Genomic DNA, 24,329 nt, shown 5'->3' with positions numbered 1-24,329 from the left:
GAAAAGACCAAGGGTCCATCGAGCCCAGCATCTTGTCCACGACAGCGGCCAATCCAGGCCAAGGGCACCTGGCAAGCTTCCCAAATGTACAAACATTCTATACATGTTATTCCTGGAATTTTGGATTTTTCCAAGTCCGTTTAGTAGCGGTTTATGGACTTGTCCTTTAGGAAACCGTCCAACCCCTTTTTAAACTCTGCTAAGCTAACCGCCTTCACCACATTTTCCGGCAATGAATTCCAGAGTTTAATTACACGTTGGGTGAAGAAAATTTTTCTCCAATTTGTTTTAAATTTACTACACTGTAGTTTAATCGCATGCCCCCTAGTCCTAGTATTTTTGGAAAGCGTGAACAGACGCTTCACATCCACCTGTTCCACTCCACTCATTATTTTATATACCTCTATCATGTCTCCCCTCAGCCGTCTCTTCTCCAAGCTGAATAGCCCTAGCCTCCTTAGTCTTTCTTCATAGGGAAGTCGTCCCATCCCCGCTATCATTTTAGTCGCCCTTCGCTGCACCTTTTCCAATTCTACTATATCTTTCTTGAGATGCAGCGACCAGAATTGAACACAATACTCAAGGTGCGGTCGCACCATGGAGCGATACAAAGGCATTATAACATCCTCACACCTGTTTTCCATACCTTTCCTAATAATACCCAACATTCTATTCGCTTTCTTAGCCGCAGCAGCACACTGAGCAAAAGGTTTCAGTGTGTTATTGACGACGACACCCAGATCCCTTTCTTGGTCCGTAACTCCTAACGTGGAACCTTGCATGACGTAGCAATAATTCGGGTTCTTTTTTCCCACATGCATCACCTTGCACTTGCTCACATTAAACGTCATCTGCCATTTAGCCGCCCAGTCTCCCAGTCTCGTAAGGTCCTCTTGTAATTTTTCACAATCCTGTCGCGAGTTAACGACTTTGAATAACTTTGTGTCATCAGCAAATTTAATTACCTCGCTAGTTACTCCCATCTCTAAATCATTTATAAATATATTAAAAAGCAGCGGTCCTAGCACGGACCCCTGAGGAACCCCACTAACTACCCTTCTCCATTGTGAATACTGCCCATTTAACCCCACTCTCTGTTTCCTATCCTTCAACCAGTTTTTAATCCACAATAGGACATTTCCTCCTATCCCATGACCCTCCAATTTCCTCTGTAGCCTTTCATGAGGTACCTTGTCAAACGCCTTTTGAAAATCCAGATACACAATATCAACCGGTTCCCCTTTGTCCACATGTTTGTTTACTCCTTCAAAGAATTGAAGTAAATTGGTCAGGCAAGATTTCCCCACACAAAAGCCGTGCTGACTCGGTCTCAGTAATCCATGTCCTCGGATGTGCTCTGTAATTTTGTTTTTAATAATAGCCTCTACCATTTTCCCCGGCACTGACGTCAGACTCACCGGTCTATAATTTCCCGGATCTCCCCTGGAGCCTTTTTAAAAAATCGGCGTTACATTGGCCACCCTCCAACCTTCTGGTACCACGCTCGATTTTAAGGATAAGTTGCATATCACTAGCAGTAGCTCCGCAAGCCCATTTTTCAGTTCTATCAGTACTCTAGGATGAATACCATCCGGTCCAGGAGATTTGCTACTCTTCAGTTTGCTGAACTGCTCCATTACGTCCTCCAGGTTTACCGTGAAGTCAGTAAGTTTCTCCGACTCATCCGCTTGAAATACCATTTCCGACACCGGTATCCCACCCAAATCTTCCTCGGTGAAGACCGAAGCAAAGAATTCATTCAGTCTCTCCGCTACGTCTTTGTCTTCCTTGATCGCCCCTTTTACCCCTCGGTCATCCAGCGGCCCAACCGATTCTTTTGCCGGCTTCCTGCTTTTAATATACCGAAAATTTTTTTACTATGTTTTTTTGCCTCTAATGCTATCTTTTTTTCGTAATCCCTCTTGGCCTTCTTTATCTGCGCCTTGCATTTGCTTTGACACTCCTTATGCTGCTTCTTGTTATTTTCAGATGGTTCCTTCTTCCATTTTCTGAAGGCGTTTCTTTTAGCCCTAATAGCTTCCTTCACCTCACCTTTCAACCAGGCCGGCTGTCTTTTGGAGTTCCGTCTTTCTTTTCTAATTTGCGGAATGTGTATGGCCTGGGCCTCCAGGATGGTATTTTTGAACAGCGTCCATGCCTGTTGTACAGTTTTTACTCTCTCAGTTGCCCCCCTAAGTTTTTTTTACCGTTCTTCTCATTTTATCATAGTCTCCTTTTTTAAAGTTAAACGCTAACATTGAAGCCCCGTAAAATTTACACTCCAGCCCATCCCTATCTATTCAGCCACGATCAGGGCGACTGTAGAAGTCCAGCCAGCACCAGTTTTAATCTCCAATTACCAGTGTTGCCACCCAATCTCCGCTAAGATTCCGTAGATCCATTCCTTCTAAACAGGATTCCTTTGTGTTTATCCCTCTTCCTCCGTAACAACCAGAAACTCTTGCAGTGTTTTGGGGTAAGAAAAACTCCATAATTAACTGCATTTAAGGACACTGTACAACCACAAGAGAATTTAAAACAAAAGAAGCTCCCGGAGCCAGGTCTCTAGGCTTTAAGACTAAGAATTCCTGTTGTCTTCTCTGAGTGTCTCTAGCTAGATCAAGAAACACTTGTATAGCCGACCCCCAAAACTTTGTTTTCATGTGACAGAAATGTAGATGAAATATGTTATTTCTGTCTGATTCCAGCATAAAAGTTACCAGAAGAGTACTTTGTTCAGTTACAAGTCCCAGTGAGCTTTCCAAGAACTCCGTAAGGTTTAAGTCAGACTGAGGTTGAGCAGTAGAACTCTTTAAAATACCAGACAGATACTGGGCTCTGACTTTGGGCAGAAAGCCGTCAGCTGGAACCCTCAATAACTCAAGGAAATACTTTTTCAACATATCTATCACCGGAATTAAAGGAGATTTTGGAAAATGAAGAAATCTCAAATTGTTCCTTCTGACTAACTTATCCAAACGTTGAAGCTTACGTGCCTGAATATTTCTCTTTTTAAGAGTCACAGAACAAAAGCGCTGCAATTTGTTTTACCTCCTCTTCCAACGAACCAATTCTGGACCCTGTTGCCCCAAATCCCGAGACAGAGCTTGATAATTTCCTTTCAATAATGACATCTCTTTCCCAAAGGATTTAGAGAGGTGTGGTAGCCGTGTTAGTCCACTTTTAAAGGTAATCAATAGAAATAAAACAAAATAAAACATGAAAAAGAAAATAAGATGATACCTTTTTTATTGGACATAACTTAGTACATTTCTTGATTAGCTTTTGAAGGTTGCCCTTCTTCGTCAGATCGGAAATAAGCAAATCTTGGTAGATGACAGTATATGTAAGTGAGACATCAAAGTTTCATGTTTTATTTCTATTGATTACCAAAGGATTTAGACACCTGGAAAAAAAGAAGACTGCATTCCCTGGATTACATCCCAGCAGGACTGCAGCGTCTCCAAGAGCTGAAGAAAAAGTTATCTCTTCAAGCTGAAACAGGGGCTAAATCCCAGTCCCTCCTGCTTCACAAGCTGACACATTTGGGGAAGAGGCAGTAAGTGGAACCCCTCCAACTGCCAAAGCCATGACACCACAACTGGTTCCCCTGTCTCTGTTGCTGCCAGGCTGCTTCCAGGTCTTGACGGGACAGTCTGCAAGGGAGAGCTGAGTGATGTGCCTTCCATGCTGCAGTCCAATGTTAGACCCCACAGATCCAACTTATGTGGGAGCAGTCACCTCCTGTGCATGGACTCTGAACTTGTTCAGCATTAGCTGCTTGGGGGCAAGACCCCCTCCTGGGCTAGGGGGGGAATACCCCTGGATTTTGCCTGCTGTTTCTGCATAGACACAGGGAAACATGCCCAACAACAAAAATGATAAAGGGGATGGAAAACGTCCCTATGAGGAAAGGCTAAAGTGGCTAGGGCTCTTCAGCTGGGAGAAGAGACGGCTGAGGGGAGATATAATAGAGGTCTATAAAATAATGAGTAGAGTGGAACGGGTAGACGTGAAGCGTCTGTTTACTCTTTCCAAAAATACTAGGACTAGGGGGCATGCGATGAAGCTACAAAGTAGTAAATTTAAAACGAATCAGAGAAAATATTTCTTGATTCAACGTGTAATTAAACTCTGGAATTTGTTGCCAGAGAATGTGATAAAGGAAGTTAGCTTACTGGGGTTTGAAAAAGGTTTGGATGGCTTCCTAAAGGCAAAGTCCATAGATCATTATTAAATTGGACTTGGGGAAAATATTTCTAGGATAAGCAGCATAAAATGTTTTGTACTTTTTGGGGGATCTTGCCAGGTATTTGTGACCTGGATTGGCCACTGTTGGAAACAGGAATCTGGGCTTCATGGACCTTTGGTCTGTCCCAGTGTGGCAATACTTTTGTACTTAACTGTCACGGTTGTGGCTGTGCCCTTGCGTTCAGACCTACTATTTCTCTGTATCTAGTTCTGTGACCACTCCAGTCTGACTTTTTCCCTATTGTTGTTCTTCCTGTAGGCCAAGCCTTGCTTTGGTCTTCCTGCTTCTGCTTCATTTCCTGTTGTTGTTCTTCCTGTTAGCCAAGCCTCGCTTTGGTCTCCCTGCTTCTGCTTCATTTCCTGTTGTTGTTCTTCCTGTTAGCCAAGCCTCGCTTTGGTCTCCCTGCTTCTGCTTCATTTTCTACTTGTGACATCATCAGCAAGTCCTTTATAAGCATCTGGGAACTATCATGTTTTGCCTTTGGAAGAAGTCTCTTAATTTGCCTCTGTGTTACCTGTATAGGTCATATCTCTGCTTGGCTTTGTTCGTGAGAGGCTTGCTCCTGAAGGTCTGTTCTGTATTTCTTTGAGTCTTATGTTTCAAAGCTTTGCTGTGTTTCTCTGTGTTTGCTTTTGTACCTTGATCCTGAAAGCCTGGCTCTATAGCCACACCCTGCCCTTGCTGTCTGTATTTGTTTAACTCTACCCTTGGCTCCTGCTTTTAGTCTAGCCCTGCTTTTGACTCTTGCTATAGTTAAGCTCTGTGTTTAACCCAAGCTCTGTGTTTAGCCAAGCTGTGTTCCTGTTTCCCCTGTTCTGTTTCCTGTGTGTGTAGTTCTTCTCTGTTAATTCTGAGAGTCTGTAGAAGCCAGCATTGTCCCTAATTATCTCACTGCTATGCAGCTAGGTCTGCTGCCTCTCAATCTGCCTGGTCTTTCCCTTTCCAGCTGTGGGTGCTGATAAGCACATTGCTTCTTTGTTTGTCTGTCTTCCCTTAGTCTGCTTAATCCTTTGCCTGCCATGTTTGCTTCCTGGCTCTTGAGCTCTGTTTCTGCCAAATTCTGTTCCTGTGTGTGTTTGAGCCAGGTTCTGCTCCTACTCTATGTTTGAGCTAGTTCTGTCCCAGTTCCCTGCTAAGCCAAGTCCCTTTCAGTATCCTGTTCCAGCCAAGCCAAGTCCCTGTCAGTATCCTGTTCCAGCCAAACCAAGTCCCTCTCAGTACCCTGTTCCAGCCAAACCAGGTCCATTTCAGTATCCTGTTCCAGCCAAGCAAGTCCCTTTCAGAATCCAGTTCCAGCCAAGCCAAGCCCGTTCCAGAATCCGGTTCCAGCCAAGCCCGTTCCAGAATTCGGTTCCAGTGAAGCCAAGCAAAGCCCATTCTAGAATCCAGTTCTAGCCAAGCCCGTTCCAGAATCCAGTCCAGTCAAGCCAAGCCAAGCCCGTACCAAAATCTGGTTCCAGCCAAGCCTGTTTGAGAATCCTGAATCCTGTTCCAGCCAAGCCTGTTTGAGAATCCTGAATCCTCTTTCTGCCTTGTTTGTTGTCTTGCTTCTGTTATTCTTGTTGCCTAGCTCCTACCCTGTGTTGCCTGTCTAGTTGTGCTTTGTCTTGTCCCTTTCAGTCTAGTCCTGTCCGGATCCAGTCCTTGCCTTGTCCTTGTCTTGCCCTTTTCTGGACCTAGTTTTAATCTACTTCCGTGTTGCCTTGTCTTGCATTTCCGGGTCCCAGTTTTAATCCAGTTCCGAGTCTTGCCTTGTCCTGTCTGGGTTCCAGTTCTGGCCCTTTGCCTTCTTTTCCTTGCCTCGTCTGGATCCGGTTCTTGTGTTATCCATTGTGTTTAGTTACCTCTGTCCTGCCTTGTTGAGTCTGTTTATCCTAGTCCAGTCTGATCTGATTCCTGCCTATGCCAGCCCCGGTGATTTGTCTGCCAAAGCTCCGGCTTTGGTCCAAGGGCTCACCATTCCTGACAGTTGTGACATTAACTCAAGCCAAACTCCAGAGAAGCAGGAACTCAGGTATGCACGTCTGTCACAGATGCCATCTTGCTCCCCCCCCCCCCCCCCCCCCATCTGCTGGCTTTATACAAACTTAACCTGAATCTGAGATCTTATGGAAAAGTAGATAGGATGGACCCTGTAATGAGATGGTTTATGACTTCAAGAGTTATATTGGAAGTGGTGGCTTAGTCTTTTGGAATGCTAGTAGATCAGAAATATTATTTCCTTTTAGGGGATGAAAGACCTAGTCGTGATTTTTCAAGCTCTAATAATGAGCTAACTCAAATATCGCATTGTTTGTGTCAATCAAAGGTTAAATAAAATATTAATTGAAAAAACCCCTTCGCCATCTCCAACTCCTTCAGAACATGTTGGTGAGAATAAGGCTAAATATAATGTTCTGGAGAAGCTGCTCTAGACCCTGGAGCAGAAAAGAATAAAATATAAGATCCTGTCTGTTGTTTTTCGGTCCATACATCAATGAGACCTGAATATCCAGCATGTTTACCAATTTGATCTCATGTTCTGCAGTGGAAATTAGTAGCACCTCATAAGGTTTTCTTGTTTACTCTAGCTTTGAAAAAGGGCAAATTTACAGATGTGTGCTTATTAGTGTGCCTTTAAATCAGATTTAATGCATGTTAAGTTGATTAGCATGCATTAAAATGTTTTAATTGCATTGTAGCAGACCTCGCAATTAACGAAGCTGAAGATTGACCCCAGAGGCTGATAAACAAACAAAATTTCATAAGTTTCTGTAGCCCAAACACAAAATCTCCTCACAGTCCTTCTCCCAAGCTCACAGATTAGGTTGAACTACATCTGGACGTGGTGTATTCAGTTGGACCAAAGTTTTACACAGTCACTGTAATAACACTTTAAAAGGAAAAAGGGAAGGTCAGTACATAAGTATTGCCACACTTGGACAGAATCCATCAAGCCCAGTATCCTGTTTCAAACAGTGGCCAATCCAGGTCACAAATACCTGGCAAGATCCCAAAAAAAGCACAAAACATTTTATACTGCTTATCCCAGAAATAGTGGATTTTCCCAAGTCAATTTATGGTCTATGGACTTTTCCTTTAGGAACCCATCCAAACCCTTTTTAAACTCCACTAAGCTAGCTGCCTTTACCGCATTTTTGGAAAGTCCTAGTATTTTTGGAAAGAGTAAACAAATGATTCACGTCTATCCATTCCACTCCACTCATTATTTTATAGACCTTTATCATATAAATATATAAGTACTTTACCATACTGGGAAAGACCAAAGGTCCATCAAGTCCAGCATCCTGTTTCCAACAGTGGCCAATCCAGGTCACAAATACCTAGCAAGATCCCAAAAAAGTACAAAACATTTTATACTGCTTATCCCAGAAATAGTGGATTTTCCCCAAGTCCATTTAATAACGGTCTATGGACTTTTCCTTTAGGAAGCCGTCCAAACCTTTTTAAAACTCTGCTAAGCTAACCGCCTTTACCACATTCTCTGGCAACAAATTCCAGAGTTTAATTACACGTTGAGTGAATAAAACTTTTCTCTGATTCGTTTTAAATTTACTACATTGTAGCTTCATCGCATGCCGTAGTCCTAGTATTTTTGGAAAGCGTAAACAGACACTTCACATCTACCCGTTCAACTCCACTCATTATTTTATAGACCTCTATCATATCTCCCCTCAGCCATCTTTACTCCAAGCTGAAGAGCCCTAGCCGCTTTAGCCTTTCCTCATAGGGAAGTCGTCCCATCCCCTTTATCATTTTCGTCACCCTTCTCTGCACCTTTTCTAATTCCACTATATCTTTTTTGAGATGCGGCGACTAGAATTGAACACAATATTCAAGGTGCGGCCACACCATGGAGCGATACAAAAGCATTATAACATCCTCATTTTTGTTTTCCCTTCCTTTCCTAATAATACCTAACATTCTATTTGCCCTCTTAGCCACCGCAGCACACTGAGCAGAAGGTTTCAACGTATCATCAACAACGACACCTAGAGCCCTTTCTTGGTGCATGACTCCTAACGTGGAACCTTGCATGACGTAGCTATAATTCGGGTTCCTCTTTTCCTCATGCATCACTTTGCACTTGCTCACATTAAACGTCATCTGCCATTTAGACGCCCAGTCTCCCAGTCTCATAAGGTCCTCTTGTAATTTTTCACAATCCTCCCGCGATTTAACGACTTTGAATAACTTTGTGTCATCAGCAAATTTAATTACCTCACTAGTTACTCCCATCTCTAGGTTATTTATAAATATGTTAAAAAGCAGCGGTCCCAGCACAGACCCCTGGGGAACCCCACTAACTATCCTTCTCCATTGAAAAACAATGTTAATTTCAGTTGTTGTTTTTTGCTTGTAACATTTTTTCATGAAATGTTCCAGGCTACTCTTTAGCAAAGGTCTTTAGATAGCTTCCCAATCGCCCATTGCATTCTCAAGGAGAAAAGCTTTTCGTCCTTCCGTCAATTCCCTCTTGTCATCTTGAATGACTTCGTTCCTGTGCCTACTCCTATTCACTTGTTTCTCTTTGGAATAAGCTACCTTCTTTTTTGTAGATATGTAGATGATTTCTTGAGGTTTAGCAAAGCCATCAAAACTGTACTTTTCAACTACATTTTATTCTGTGCTTAAGATTCTTTTCATTTTGAACTATGGGTTCCTTATAATCTTATAGTTCCAGGCAGTGGCGTAGCCACAGTTGGGCCTGGGTGGGTCAGGGCCCACCCACTTAGGGCTCAGGCCCACACAACAGTAGCACACATTTAGCGGTAGGGTGGGGATCCAAAGCTCCATCAGCTGAAGACTTCCACCTAATGGTAACAAAAACGCTACTCTCTATGATACTGGAACCTGCGCATGCTCAGTTTTCAGCGCATGCCTTCTGCAGACTGCCAAGGTGGAAAGAAGCGTTTTTCTGCCAGCTTAGATATTTTTTTGGTGGTGGTGGTGTGGAGAACACTTGGTGCCCACCCACTTCTTGCCTAGGCCCACCCAAAATCTGTTGTCTGGCTACGCCCCTGGTTTCAGGTTGTTATTAATTTACTAGTAAAAAAGGCCCGTTTCTTAATGCAATGAATCGGGTGCTAGCAATGTTTCTACGGTTGTATTCTCAATATAATTGTTGTTTACATGTGTAAGATTTCTTTATATACAATAGTTTTTGTGTAAACTGTGTTACAATGTGGTAAAAGTTTTCCTTGTTCAGGCCCTTCAATCAGTTTAACAATCACATCAGAAGAGCTCCTTACTCGTGAGAATGCAACATACAGTTGCCCATGTGAGAGACTGAGAGTGACAGTATAAGAGAGAGATACACAGAGCGATTGAGTGTGTGTGTGTGTGTGTGTGTGTGATGTCTGTGTGTGTGTATGTGTGTGTGAGTGACAAAGTGATTAAATGTTTGCCTTCCCTTCCGTTCTGTGCACTTGCCTCCACTGATGTTCGTACCTCCCTGTATATGATTGTTTGTTAGAGATTCAATCCACTCCACTTCCCTCCTCCAAGTTCCATTCTGTCTGATTGGTTCTTTGTTCCTGTGACGTCGCGTTTGTTTGCTTGGCAACTATGCAGCGTTCCGTTTTCTCGACGTGAGGGCGGGGACAATGAGAGCCAATGAAATGCTGAACTACAGACCTATGAACCCTACACTGCCACAGTGCCACAGAGTCAGCTTCAGAATGTTGGAGGTGCTTTTTATTATATAGGATTTTGTGTCTGTGTATGTTTCTTTGTAACCTGTTCTGGGCTTAATTGGGAGGACAGGCTAAACCAGTGGTTCCCAAACCTGGTCCTGAGGGTACCCCAACCAGTCAGGTTTTCAGGATAGAGGATACGCATGAACTTCATTTGCATGCACTGCCTCCATTATGCGCAAATCTTTCATGCATATTCATTGTGGATATCCTGAAAACCTGAATGGCAAGGGGTACTCCAGGACCAGACTTGGGAAACACTGGGCTACACAAAAATAAATAAAAAGTTAAACGCCTGAGGAGACACTGAACTGAGCCTGACCCCAGCCCTGAAGCAAAGGATGTTATTTATTTATTTATTTATTACATTTGTACCCCCGCGCTTTCCCACATAATGCAGGTTCAATGCGGCTTACATAGTAATTTGAAATACAAAGTCTTATAATAGAAATTTCAAAACGGTAATGAAACATTATAAAGGATTTACAATGTGCAATCACAATTCTGGGAGTCATATTTGATGGCCAACTCACTTCTGTAGGTTCAGAAGCCTTTCTTGGTCTTTGACAGATTCGATCAGCCAGATCTCTCTTTGATGGTACCTGTCTTTGGGCTGCTTTTAAGAAGGTGTGCTAATGGATTTAGTGGCATTCCATGTCAAGTGGTCTGGTGGTCCCTGCGCAAAGGCTGCAGTATGGAGTCAAACAGATTACTGTATCTCAGCAAGTATTGCATCGGCGAACGTAAAACTTTACCAATGTTCATTGGGGACATGTATGAATGTTCACATAAAATTTCATCGAAATCCGTGATGGTCGCGCAGGGTCCACCAGACCACTTGACATGGAATGACCTAGAGTGCACTAAATGGTACGATACGCATTATTCCTATCATTTAGCACATGCTAATCGTTGGTCCATGCAATAGTTATAACTCACCTGAACTACTGCAATTCACTGCTACACAATGTCAACTCATGATGACTTCAACCAATACAAAACATGGCTGTTAAATTGATTCATTGTGTTTCCCCGTTGTTAATATTAGAGCGCTGGCTTGCAGTACCGTTTTGATTGGTGTTTAAAACTTTGACATTAATTCATCAAATATTTCATTGTGGTTTACTTCTAATCCTTATTCTCCTATTCGAACTCTTTGATCATCGCAACAAAACTTAATAGCTGTCCCCAGTCACCTTACGATACAATCCCATGCAGAAAGAACAGTCACAAAAGAGAGGGTAAAACAGCATACAAGCATAAACAGAAACAAAAAAGCAACACTGGGCCTTCAGGAGAGAGATAAATGTCGTCCTTTAATATGAAAATGACCCGACACGGGCCGTGTTTTGGCGCACAAACGCCTGCCTCAAGGGTCAGAATGATTCTTTAAAAGTATAAGCAGATGTAGATGGTCAAGCAATTCAGGTATATTACCTAGTCCAGAGCCTGCTAAATGTCCAGACACTGTTTATACTTTTAAAGAATCATTCTGACCCCAGAGACAGGCGTTTGTGCGCCGAAACCCGGCCCGTGTCGGGTCATTTTCATATTAAAGGACGACAGTTTTTGTGTAGTGGAACCAACCCTTTGGAATTCAATCACCTCTGAACTTTGTCATGAATTATTTTTCAAGAAATTTAAGACTGTTTCGAAGACCCTTCTTTTTGTAAAAACATTTCCCTCGATTTCTAATTAATTCAGGCTGATGCTACACAGCACTTCTCCTTCGCCAGAGCAGCAGAATTAACACTTGTCTCTGAGTTATTCTTTCCACACCCTCCCTTATTTTGAATAATTCTACTTAAATTACATTTCTTTTATTGTAACCTAGGCATACTTATGTGTCTTTCTCTTTTCCTTCGCAAACATGATTTTAGGCATTGTAAACCACTTAGATATACCTTTTCTGGGGGGTATATAAACTAAAATTGAAATGTGAAACATAGTTTATGGACAGCTGTAGCAGGGCAGGGTGTGTAAACTGCCCCCCTCTCCTTTACTGCTGCCTTTCTTCTGAATTAAAAGCCTGTCTTCCCGTAAAAGCCATTACACAAGTCTGCTGGTTCTTCCTTTCAGGCTTTAGCCTGCCAAGAAGGCTTTCCAGTAGCAGGATTGGAACCCACAGCCCTCAGACAGCAGCCTGATTAATGCATTTACTGTGTGACCATAAGTTCATCACTCATAAATAAATTAATAGTGTTCAGCTTGTTATAACTACATTTTCTCATTTTAGTTATGTTTAGAATCTCTTCCACTTCTCATTTCTGCTTAATTCGCAGAAAGGATGTGATGTCACCATGATGGCATTCTTGGGCTGCAGCAGGAAGTGATGTCATTGGTATGGCAGGTACAGTATATCAAATGGGGGTTTCTCTATTGTTCTCCCTAAGTCAGGATTTGGATTTAATTATTTACCCTTTCAGTGTGAACTCAAGGTGACTTGTGAATTGGATTACAGTGGAGAGGTCCCTGCCTTTGACGGTTTATAATCTAGGGACTACATTTGCTAAGAGTTGTTACCATGCACTAAAACCCAGGTGCGGTGAGTGCAATTCACTAAGGGTGGACGTGGGACATGACTTTTGGGCACTTCAGGGCCGGCACAGTGTGGGACCATCCGCAGGTGGTGGTCCTTGGAGCAGAAGAGAGATCTGTGCTGCCCCAGATGGTGCCTGTGAGGGAGGACGGAACAGGTTGGCCAGGGGTCTCTCCGGGGGGGGGGGGGGGGGTGAGGTCTTGTGTCCTCAGCTGCAATGCCCCATACAGATTCCTCCTTCTCCTCCTGCTCCGAGGACCCCGTTTTCTCCTAGAGAATTTGCTTCTTCAGACAGACCTGACGATGAGTCCTGTGGCCCTCCGTCACTCAGATACTAGCCTGAGCATCTTGCAGTGGAAGTCATGCGGAGGAGAGGGAAGAAGTTGAGAGAGGGCTTTTAGATACTGTCACGCCAATGCATGTGCACTCAAAGTGCCGGGTCAATGTGTACAGGCACGCAAACAGCTGTTCCCAAAATTCTCGTTTCACTGCATAGCAGCCTAGTAAATCTACCCTATCTTTGTACCTGAGTCGAGAGAAGGTGAAGTGACATCTTTACACCAATATCCAGCCTTACTGGTCCCCAGGTCTAATGCCAAACTCCATGTGACCTTGATGTAGGTCACGTTATCTTGTTGTACTCCTTCAAATACAGCTCTGTCACTGACTCTGTGTGATCCTGGGATGAGTCACTTTGGAGCTCATTTTCAAAAGAGAAAAACATTTTAAAAAGTGTCATAAAGCAGTATTTGGATGAAAATAGTCTCAAAACCTGCAAATCGGTATTTTTGAAACCCGTTTTGCAAACATCTATCTATGCAATTAATCCGCAAAGTATCCAAACCCCAAGGGGGCGTGTTGGGGGGCATATCGCAGGCAGGATTAGGACATGCCAAGCACTTGGATATAAACAGCCATAATGGAACAAAACAAAAACGTCTAGGGCGAAAATCTAAACGCTTTGGTCTAGACCTGTTTTTTTTTTAGAACAAATAAGGTACAGGATGCCCTAAATGACCACTGGAGGGAATCAGGGATGAACCCCCCTTACTCTCCCAGTGGTCACTGACCCCGCCACCCACCCCCAAAATGTGATTTAAAGCATTACTTGCCAGCCTCAGATGTTATACTCAGGTCCATCAGAATAGTACGCAGGTCCCTGGAGTAATCTAGTGTTGGCTGCAGTGCACTGCAGACAGGTGGACCCAGGCCCATACCTCCCCCTATCTGTTACACTTGTGGAGAAAACTGTGAGCCCTCCAAAACTCACCAGAAACCCTAGGGGGCACTGCAGTGAACTTCAGAAATTGCTCCCAGGTACATAGCTCCCATACCTTGTGTGCTGAGCTCCCCAAACCCCCTCCAAAACCTACTCCCCACAACTGTACACCACTACCATAGCCCTAAGGGGTGAAGGGGGGCACCTACATGTGGGTACAGTGGGTTTGTGGTGGGTTTTGAAGGGCTCACATTTACCACCACAAGTGTAACAGGTAGGGGGGGGATGGGCCTGGGACCGCCGTCCTGAAGTCCACTGCACCCACTAAAACTTCTCCAGGGACCTGCATACTGCTGTGATGGAGCTGGGTATGACATTTGAGGCTGGCATAGAGGCTGGCAAAAAATATTTTTAAAAGTTTTTTTGAGGGTGGGAGGGGGTTAGTGACCACTGGGGGAGTAAGGGGAGGTCATCCCCGATTCCCTCCGGTGGTCATCTGGTCAGTTCGGGCACCTTTCTGAGGCTTGGTCGTAACAAAAAAAGGACCAATTAAAATCGCCCAAGTGCTCATCAGGGACACCCTTCTTTTTTCCATTATGGGTCGAGGACGCCCATGTGTTAGGCACGCCCCAGTCCTGCCTTCGCCGCGCTTCCGACACGCCCCCGTGAACTTTGGTCGTCCCCACGACGGAAAGCAGTTGAGGACTCCCCAAAATCGGCTTTCGATTATGCTGATTTGGACAAACCTGGGAGAAGGATGCCTATCTCCCGATTTGTGTCGAAAGATGGGCGCCCTTCTCTTTCGAAAATAAGCCTGTTTATCTCTCTGTGCCTCAGTTCTAATCCCAGCTCCGTATCCTGACTCAATTCAGTTTCCCTTCTAAGTCGGTGACTATGTGCGTGTGATTCCTGGCCCTGAGTCACTTTATTTCTGTCTCGGTTCCAATCCCTGGCTATCACACTGATTCTCTGCGTGTGTCCCCAGGCTCTGAGTCACTTAATTTCTCTTTATCAGTTCTAATCCCCGGCTATGACACTGATTTTCAGTGTGTGACCCCAGAATGAATCATTCTATCATCTTTCAGTCCTCCTTCCCTCCCTCCGCTCTCTGGCAACTGTCCTAAAGCTGCATCGCTATACAAAGCCATCCAACCCAAAGGTGGTTGTATGTTTGTTTCTGATGTATTGAAATTGTAAAGTAATTTTAATTCCTGCATGAATAAAAACAGAATGTTTAATGCAAAATATCTTTATTATTCACAGTAATTAATACTTTGTCACAAAAATGCAGGAAAAGAATAATTGTACAGAAATGTCACTCCAGCATGTACAGATGTTTTTAGAATGACTCTGATCCCTGTTTGGTACAAGCAGCCGGACTGATGTGATCCTTGGCTGATCAACAAGTTTGCCACCCCCTTCCCTTTGAGGTACCCCTTCTCGCTAGGTCTGTGCACGCCTCACTTCCCACAGACAGAGGAGAGAGGGGCTCCAGGGGCTGCATACGCCCCCCCCCCCCTTCATGGACCCAGGGTTTTAATCAAAGAATTAGTGACCGGAGGTTCACTAGTCTCACACATCGATCAGCACATGTCTCAGCAGAATGCATGGCGGAATGAGAAAGAACAAGAGACCCCGCTGCAGACGCAAAGACAGGCAGGCTCACTGGTACCGATACCATTGATCACGGGCTGTAGATATGAATCACACCTCACCATATAAATATACACCCAACGGCTACACTTTGACACATCAAGCCTTCAAGTAAGACTGCATTTAGTGCATGAAAATATAAACGGACACTGACACATAGGCAACAGAGACCCTGCCCCAAAGAGCTTCACTACGGGACAGATGGGACATTCTGCAGGCACAGCAAAGATCATCATATATGTAACACAAAACATGGCGATGCCCAGCTGTGGCCTACAATCCCCCGGTCCGAGCGCTGACAGCAACACTTCAAGGTGGGGGGGTGAGTGTTAGGACACAGGTTCGAGGTGTAACCCTTTTCTCATACTTCTGCCTTAACACTACTGTCAGTGAAATGTACTGACGTATCGTCGCTTCCATATAGATGAATTAAAACTGAACTTCACACTTCTCCTTTCAGTGCTCTGACCAAAACTTATCAGATAGAGCAGCTCTTGGCCAGCTGGTGATCAATCGTAAATGACAATGGCAGGAGCAGGTCTGTAGGGTTTCATCATGGGACAGAGCAGGTTTGCAGAGCTGGTTGAACTCCAGCACTAGTAAAAAGAGCAGACACTGAAAAAAAGCTGCGTTAAACCCCGTGTTTGTAAAAACAGCCCGACACAGGCCGTGTTTCGCCCAACAGGGCTGCTTCAGGGGCTACAAAATAAATAGTGGCCCCTGTAGAATTCAAGAGAGCTTGGGACAAGTACATAGGATCTCTAAGGGAGTGAAAGAGAAAGTAGATGGTAAGGATGAGCAGATTGGGTACAGGTCATATGGAGGGGCATAATCTAACAGAAACGCCTATCTCCATGGGCGTTTATCTCTGAGAACGGGTCCGTGAAGGGGCGGACCCAAGCGTATTTTCGAAAAAATTAGACGTCCATGTGTTATTCGCCAAGTTGTGAGCTGGGCGTTTTTGCTTTTCAGCGATAATGGACAATGAAATCGCCCAGCTCAAAATGAATAAATCCAAGGCATTTGTTCGTGGAGGAGGGGCCAGGAGTCGTAGTGCACTGGTCCCCCTAACATGCCAGGACACCAACCAGGCACCCTAGGGGGCACTTTTACAAAAACAGAACAAAAGGTAAAAGAGCTCCCAGGTGCATAGCACCCTTCCCTTGTGTGTAGAGCCCCCCAAATCCCCCTCAAAACCCACTGCCCACAAGTCTACACCATTACTATAGCCCTAAGGAGTGAAGGGGGGCACCTACATGTGGGTACAGTGGGTTCGGGGGGGGGGGTTGGACGACTAAGCATTAAGCAGCACAATTGTAACAGGTAGGGGGGGGATGGGCCTGGGTCCACCTGCCTGAAGTCCACTGCACCCCCTAACAACTGCTCCAGGGACCTGCATACTGCTGCCAGGGAGTTGGGTATGACATTTGAGGGTCAAAATAAAAGTTGTGAACATCATTTTTGAGGTGGAGGGGGTTTATGACCACTGGGGGAGTCAGGGGAGGTCATCCCCGATTCCCTCCAGTGGTCATCTGGTCATTTAGGGCACTTTTTGGGGCCTTATTCGTGAAAAAAACAGGGTCCAGGAAAAGTGCCCTAAATTCTAGCTAAAAACGCATACTTTTGTCCCATTATCTGTGAAATGCGCCCATCTCTGTTCGGCAGATAACAACGCCCCAGTTCCGCCTTCGCCACACCTCTGACACGCCTCCATCAACTTTGTCCGCATCCGCGACGGAGTGCAGTTGAAAACGTCCAAAATCGGCTTTCGATTATACCGCTTTATTCGTTTTTGTGAGATAAACGCCCATCTCCCGATTTAGGTCGGAACTTGGGCGTTTTTCTCGTTCGATTATAAGCTGGATGGTCTTTATTTCCCTTCATTTTTCTTTGTTTCTATGAATTTGGATACTGTTTTCGTCAAGGAGGTTAATCACAGGAGATGGCATGAGCCTACCTGGCCTATTAAGTGGGCTGAAGACAGTAGGCGGAGCTTGTCACCCTATCAATTATATTGTTTTGGGTGTACCAAGATGGTGGCCGCTGCATTGGGGAGAATTAAAACCTATTTGGGTGGAGTAGGTGGAGATTGGCTTCAGCCTTGTGACATCATGCTGTCTCCTGTTATCAAACTTCCTTGGTTTTCATCTCCATTATCTCCACCTGGAGGCCGTTCCATCAAGTCATCACCCTTTCTGTGAAGAAGTATTTCACCTTCATCCTATGCCCCCTGGTTTCAGAGTTTCCTTTCAATTGAAAGAGACCAGTCTCCTGTGCATTTATGCCACACAGGTATTTAAATGTCTCTATCATATCTCCCCTTTCCTACCTTTCTTCCAAAGTATACATATTAAGATCTTTAATGTCTCCAAACACTTTATGACAAAGACCACTGACCATGTTAGTAGCCGTTCAGGTTTAATAAGCATTTGATACACCACTCAATTAGGAGAAAACCAATGTAGAAAAGGAGAAAGAAAATATTAATAATCATGCAATTCCAGTCCCGTGGGTGCATGAAGGCAGGAGACAGGACCAGGAGAACTATAGGCTGAGTCCTGGAAGAGAAACGCTTTTAATCTAGTTGTGAATTTTGAAAAGAGTGCTCTATATGAAGGTGGAAAGGAAGAGAATTCCATGGGGGAGGGCCTATGACACTAACACATCTTGGCCCTAATGGTATCCAGGCAAATATGTCACAATGATGGCACTATAAGAAATGGAGGCCCACCCGGAGCAATGTATCTTACCTGCAAGTGTCAGAATTGTAAATGTGATCCTCCTGAAGTAATGGAATTACTTGGTTAAATTTCTTTCACCCTGACACTAATTTAGCTGTCATGTTTTGGACTGGTTGTACCTGCCTAATATCACTAACCCATAAGCCATTCAGTAGGACACTGCAATAGTCAAGGTTACTGATGATAAGAGAATGTACAAGGATACAAAGAAAAAACAGCATTTAACAATGCTGGAAATATGTGGCTGGGAGCTTCGGGTTTGGTCTACCAATACTCCCAAAATCTTATCAGATGATTCAAAGAAGATTGTGCTGTAAGGATAGGGACCAGGTCCTTGCCGAGAGATCAAGAGAATCCTCTTAACTTCACTGGATTTTTTTGTTACATTTGTACCCTGTGCTTTCCCACTCAAGGCAGGCTCAATGCGGCAATGGAGGGTTAAATGACTTGCCCATAGTCACAAGGCTGAAGTGGGAATCGAACTCAGTTCCTCAGTTCCCCAGGACAAAGTCCACCACCCTAACCACTAGGCCACTCCTCCACACTGTCTGATCCCTAAGCCAGTCTGCTGTCCTGCCAAGTTTAGTACTGAGAGTCAAGATATCTTGTGGGCAACCTACAAGTCAGGATATGATCAGCATATACAGAAGAAATTAGGACAAGTGATTGAGTAAGACCCAGTGGCAGGGACATAAAGATATCGAAAATGGAGCCAGGATGGAGCCCTGGGGAACTCACATTGAACAGTGTAGGGATCTGAAGTGAATTGTATTAATTCTGTTGGTAAGGTATGAGTGAAACCAACGTAAGACCGTGTCAGCAAAACCGATGTCCTATAATCGACAGATCTATGAGGTCAAATGCTGCGGAGAGGTGTAGTGATAGAAGCACTACTGCTTTATGTTACACCATATTGCACTGAATAAATGTAGTAAATGCCCTACAGGGGCTATTTCTGTACTGTGGGATTTCCTGAAACAAGTCTGATTAGGTTGCAGAACATTGGTCTTTTCAGGGCAGTGGCGTAGCTACAGGTGGGCCTGGGTGGACACAGGCCCACGCAGCTGCAGCGCCACACTGCTCTCTTCCCCCCTCTCCTCCACGGTGTCCCGGCATCTGCACTCTGGTCTCTGAACCCCTTCCCTCCCCAGTGTCGGTACAAGTGTCCTCGACACCTGCAGCAATTCATTCTTTCTTCTTGCGCCAGCCCCGCAGGCTTCCATCTGACACGTTCCGCCAGACAGGAAGCAGGCAATGACATCAGCTAGGGCGGGACATGGCAGATGGAAGCCTGTGGGGCCAGCGCAAGCAGTGAAAATGAATCTCTGCAGGTGTACTGTCATCAGGGAGGGACGGAGTTTAGAGACAGGAGCGCAGATGCCGAGACGCTGCAGAGGAGAGGGAGAAGAAGTGGAGTAGGTGAAAAAAAAAACCCTCTTATGTTCTTAAAAAATATCTCCGAGAAGATATTTGTGGTGTGTGGTTAGGGGGGGGGGGGGGGGGGGGGCAAGTGCGCTTGGAAGGGCCCATCCAATTTACGCCTCTGTTTCAGAGCAGTCTTCCAACAACTCATGCACTAGGGCTTTCTGCAATCAGACAAAAGCTTGTTTTGATGAAATTGCCTTGACTCGTAGCCTTAAGCTGTGGAATGACAAAAGCAGCTTTCCATGCTATGGAGACTACATCTTGCTCAAGGCCGGTAGCAAATCATAATATGAAGAAAAGAAATCAAGATAGAATCAGATCACTTGATAAGACGAGATGGAAGCAGTCTCCAGAACTGTACACTCTACTCTGAGGGCCCTGTTTACTAAGGTGCATTCGTGTTTTTAGCGTATCTACACTTAGCACGCACGCTAACCATGTAGGCGCCTATAGGGATATTGTAGGTACGTACATAGTTAACACCTGTAGATGGTTAACATGCATTAAAAATGTTAACACGCCTATAACGCTACTTAGTAAACAGGGCTCTAAATCAGAGTCTCACCAGAGACTTATACAGAGGATTTATCACCTCTTCTTATATTCTGCTTGTTCCACAGTGGATTCAAGGCGGATCACGTAGTAAGAAAATGCCATCAAAAAATTAACAATATGCTAATTATCTCTAGTTTAGAACAGTGGTTCCCAAACCTGGTCTTGGCTGCATTTTAGAGCAGATTCGGGAGGGCTCACTTCGTGAGTGACCAAACATTTTATTTATTTATTTTTATAGTTGAATATTTTCAAATTCATCTTCCTGAAGAAGGCTCAAAACACAGCTGCTATTGAGAAAGTTGATGAGCAACTCAATGGATGTGGTTCGCTAAGTTTGCACAACGGCTGACTTTCTACCCAGTTTATCGGACACTTGCTAATTAGTGATTGTCTGCAGCAACAATAATGAGGAACCGGAGGACAGCATTAGTCCCAGAAAGATAAGTTTGGGACGACTGCATTATTCATGGACAAAGTATTTTGCAGTGAGATCACTCATACAGGATGTGGACAATATTTATTGACGCAGGGCCGCCGAGAGACAGGGTCAGGTCCGGGACAAGGCCGCCCCCACGTGCCACAGTCCCCACCCGCCCCCCCCTCCGTCCACCACCGGTCCAGGCCCCCCCACCCCATTTAAATCATCACAGCGCCTCACCTGTCACCTCGCTCTGTGACTGAAAGCACAGCAGCAGCAGCAGCAGATCGGATTCGCCTCCCTTTGGGGCTTCCCTCCCCGTGTCTCGCCCTCGTGGAAGTTACATCAGACGAGGGCGGGACACAGGGAGGGAAGGCCCGAAGAGAGGCAAATCCGATCTGCCGCTGCTGCGCTTTCAGTCAGGGAGGTGACAGGTGAGGCGCTGTGATGATTTCAATGCGGGGGGGGCCAGCCCGGTGGCGGATGGTCGACGGAGCCGAGGGCGGGTGAGATCAGAGACTGCGGCGCCGGGCCCCCCTTGGAGGCTCGAACCCGGGGAATTTTGCCCCCCCCGCCCACCCCCTCTCGGAGGCCCTGTATTAATGTTACAAGCTGGTTTATACCAATTATGTAATTACAGTAGGGTAGATGGTTTCCAGTTGATGGTATTAGTAAATTAAAATTACTTTTGGTAGTATGACTATTTATATCCGATTCCTTTTGGGTTTTATTAATCACAATGAATATTCATGAGAGAGATTTGCATGCAGTGCCTCCACTGCATGTAAATCTCTCTCATGAATATTCATTGTGGATATCCTGCAAACCTGGCTGGCTGGGGTGCCTCCAGGTCCAGGTTTGGGAACCACTGATTTAGAAAATAAATGTTTTTAAAGCTTTCCAAAACAAATGGTAAGAAGTGATTTGTCTAAGCCAGTAGGAAGGACTGTCCAAATTTTCACTCGATATGAAAAAGAATGTTTCTACTAGCCATTTCCCTCCCTGTGCACCCAAGCATCCTACCAACTTTTCTACATAATTGACCACCTTAAAATCTTAAAATGAACAAAAATAGGGTTCAAATATCCATTAAAAACTCTCCCCGTTACTCAACGTTCTATGGAGAATCTAACATATATATATTTGAAGGTGCTCAGGTTCTCCAACTGGATTCAGCTAAAATCTGGAATATTCAAGATGTCAATCACTACACCAGTCCTTAGGCAGGTCTAATAAAGTTTTTCAGTATTTAATTCATAATATCAATGTAATGAAAGTTTTCACTTAGCTGAATAGACGATGAAAGCCTTGAAGGAGCGAAGCTGCGATCTGAGATCTCTGTTAAACTTACCGTTAGGCACTTAGAAGTTTGAGTGCCGCGTTTGGTGAGTTTTCAGTGAAAGAGCTGTAGCATATGTGTGAACTTACTGCAAGAGCTGAGAGGAGGGTTTGAGACAGCTAATGGAATGCTTTCAGAGAACCAGGAAGATGTGGACAGGCATTTAAACTAGAGGAAGAGGATGGCAGACAGAAGAATATCATTTCAGAAAGTCATCCTCAGCAAAAACATTTCAGTGGTAAAAGTACAAATAGCAGGAGGTGACCCAATCGAAAACTTTACAAAGTAGAAGCAAGCCATCTAAATATTGGTGGAAGGCGTCAGCATGAACGCTCATAGTTTAGCCAATAAAATTCCTGATCTGGGAGCCCTAATAGTGGACATGGGCTTGGATAATGTGACTTTATGTAGACAGGATTCAATGGGCTTCACAAATGGGATATTGCCATACCTGGCTATAAGCCTTTCAGGAAACGCAGAGTCGGCGAAAAGGGAGAAGGAGGTCTATATGTAAAAGACAGTATTAAAACAGCTGAAATGCAGGGGCTGTGGGGAAAAGAGGAAGCCCTGCCAGTTGTGTCTGAAAGAGGAAATGGTAGTCTAATCCACACCAGTGCAATGTATAGACCTCTGACTCAGACGGGATAAATGGAAAGAGACTTGACTGATTGTATTTCAAAGATGGGAATGAAAGGGGAGAGGTTGATACTGGATGACTTTAATCTACTGGCTTGGAGTGTCCGTGGAAAATTGTGGATGCCCTACAAGGGATTTTGCTTAGACAAGTGATGAGGGAATCAATCTGGGAAGGGTCATTGCTGGACTTTATACTCATGAACGGAGAGAGTGTGTCTAATGTTCAGGTGGGCAGCAATGATCACTGCATGATATCGTTTGATATAAAAGCTAAAGTGGAGTCCGCTCACACCACACTCAAAGTCATGGATTTTATGCATGCAAGGTTCAGCAAAATGCAGACGTACTTGAAGGAGGAACTGGCAGGGTGAGAAGAGATAAAGGAAGTGGAAGGACAATGGATTAAACTGAAAGGAGACTGTTCATACCCATATCTGTTTTAATCATTCCCATAATAAATAACCGCCTAATCCTTTCTTTTGTCCTCTTTGTTGGTCTTGAATAGACTAAGCTCCAATAAGCAGGGACTGTGTTTTACGTGTTTGTGTACACTGATGTACGCCTAGTAGCACTATAGACGTAACAAATAGAAGTAGTAGTAAGAGGCATTACACAGTGTCCTTCTCCTCTTTGCCCTCAGCACCCCTTCCTGGAATTCTTTGACAGTGCAAGGGTCAGATAGCAGCATAATCAAGGCAGTGGCTCTATTTTCTCATTAAATCCTTATCATTGCCCTTCTAGATAGAGCAAACATTGCGTGCAAAGTGTTTTGCCTCTTAAGATGTTACAAAACATCAGCTTGCTAAGGACCAGAATGCATTGACAAGGGAATTAGGAAGAGAACAGGCAAAAGTAGAGGCTGATCAAATACGAATCACCACTGGAGATATGAATCCCAACAGTCTTTATTGTGATGAAAAACTAAAAGACCCAACACGAGCCGTGTTTCGACACACACAAGCGTCTACATCAGGGGTCAAACAGGTTATCAATAGAAATCAAACAAAATAAAACATGGAAAAAAAATAAGATGATACCTTTTTTATTGGACATAACTTAATACATTTCTTGATTAGCTTTCGAAGGTTGCCCTTCTTCGTCAGATCGGAAATAAGCAAATGTGCTAGCTGACAGTGTATATAAGTGAACTCCAAACAGTAAACTCCAAATGTCGGCACAGAACCGCAGCAATTTTCGAGTTTAAAGCTGTACACTTTACCCAAATGTTTGTACATTCATAGCTGTTTTCAGAAGTCTTCCATGGTCTCCACTGATGTAAACGTTTGCGTGCGTCAAAACACGGCCCATGTCGTGTCTTTTAGTTTTTCATCACAATAAAGACTGTTGGGATTCATATCTCCAGTGGTGATTCGTTTCTGATCAGCCTCTACTTTTGCCTGTTCTGTGTCGTCGTCGTAGAGGATTGGTCCTGTTCTGTATTTGGAAGGGAATTAGGAAACCAGCTGCAGACTACCAAAATTCATAGCAACAAAGAGGAAAGTGAAGAACACGTAACGCAAATGCAGTGCAATGGAAACCTCCCCTCCCTTTTTGTGTGCAGCATTCATCACATTCCTACAGCAGTTCCTGTCCTGGGTTAGGTGCAGACGTAGAATTCAGAGAGCTGAAATAGGACCCCTCTCCCCCTCCTCTGAGTTAAAGCCTTTGGCTCAGCGGGATTCCAGTTTGCGGTGAGATCCCACCACTGCAATTCAATCTGTCCTGCAAACAATTTCAGCACTCTAGCTGAGCACTCACCCTTGGTTCTCTCCCTCCTGGATGAGGTGAACAGCTGCTTTGCTCAAGTTATGGAGGATCTCCAGATCCTGGAATGTGATTCCAAGAAGCACAGGATC

The sequence above is a fragment of the Microcaecilia unicolor genome, chromosome 4 (assembly GCF_901765095.1).
Source record: "Microcaecilia unicolor chromosome 4, aMicUni1.1, whole genome shotgun sequence".
NCBI lineage: Eukaryota > Metazoa > Chordata > Amphibia > Gymnophiona > Siphonopidae > Microcaecilia > Microcaecilia unicolor.
Note: the sequence above shows the minus strand (reverse complement) of the source record.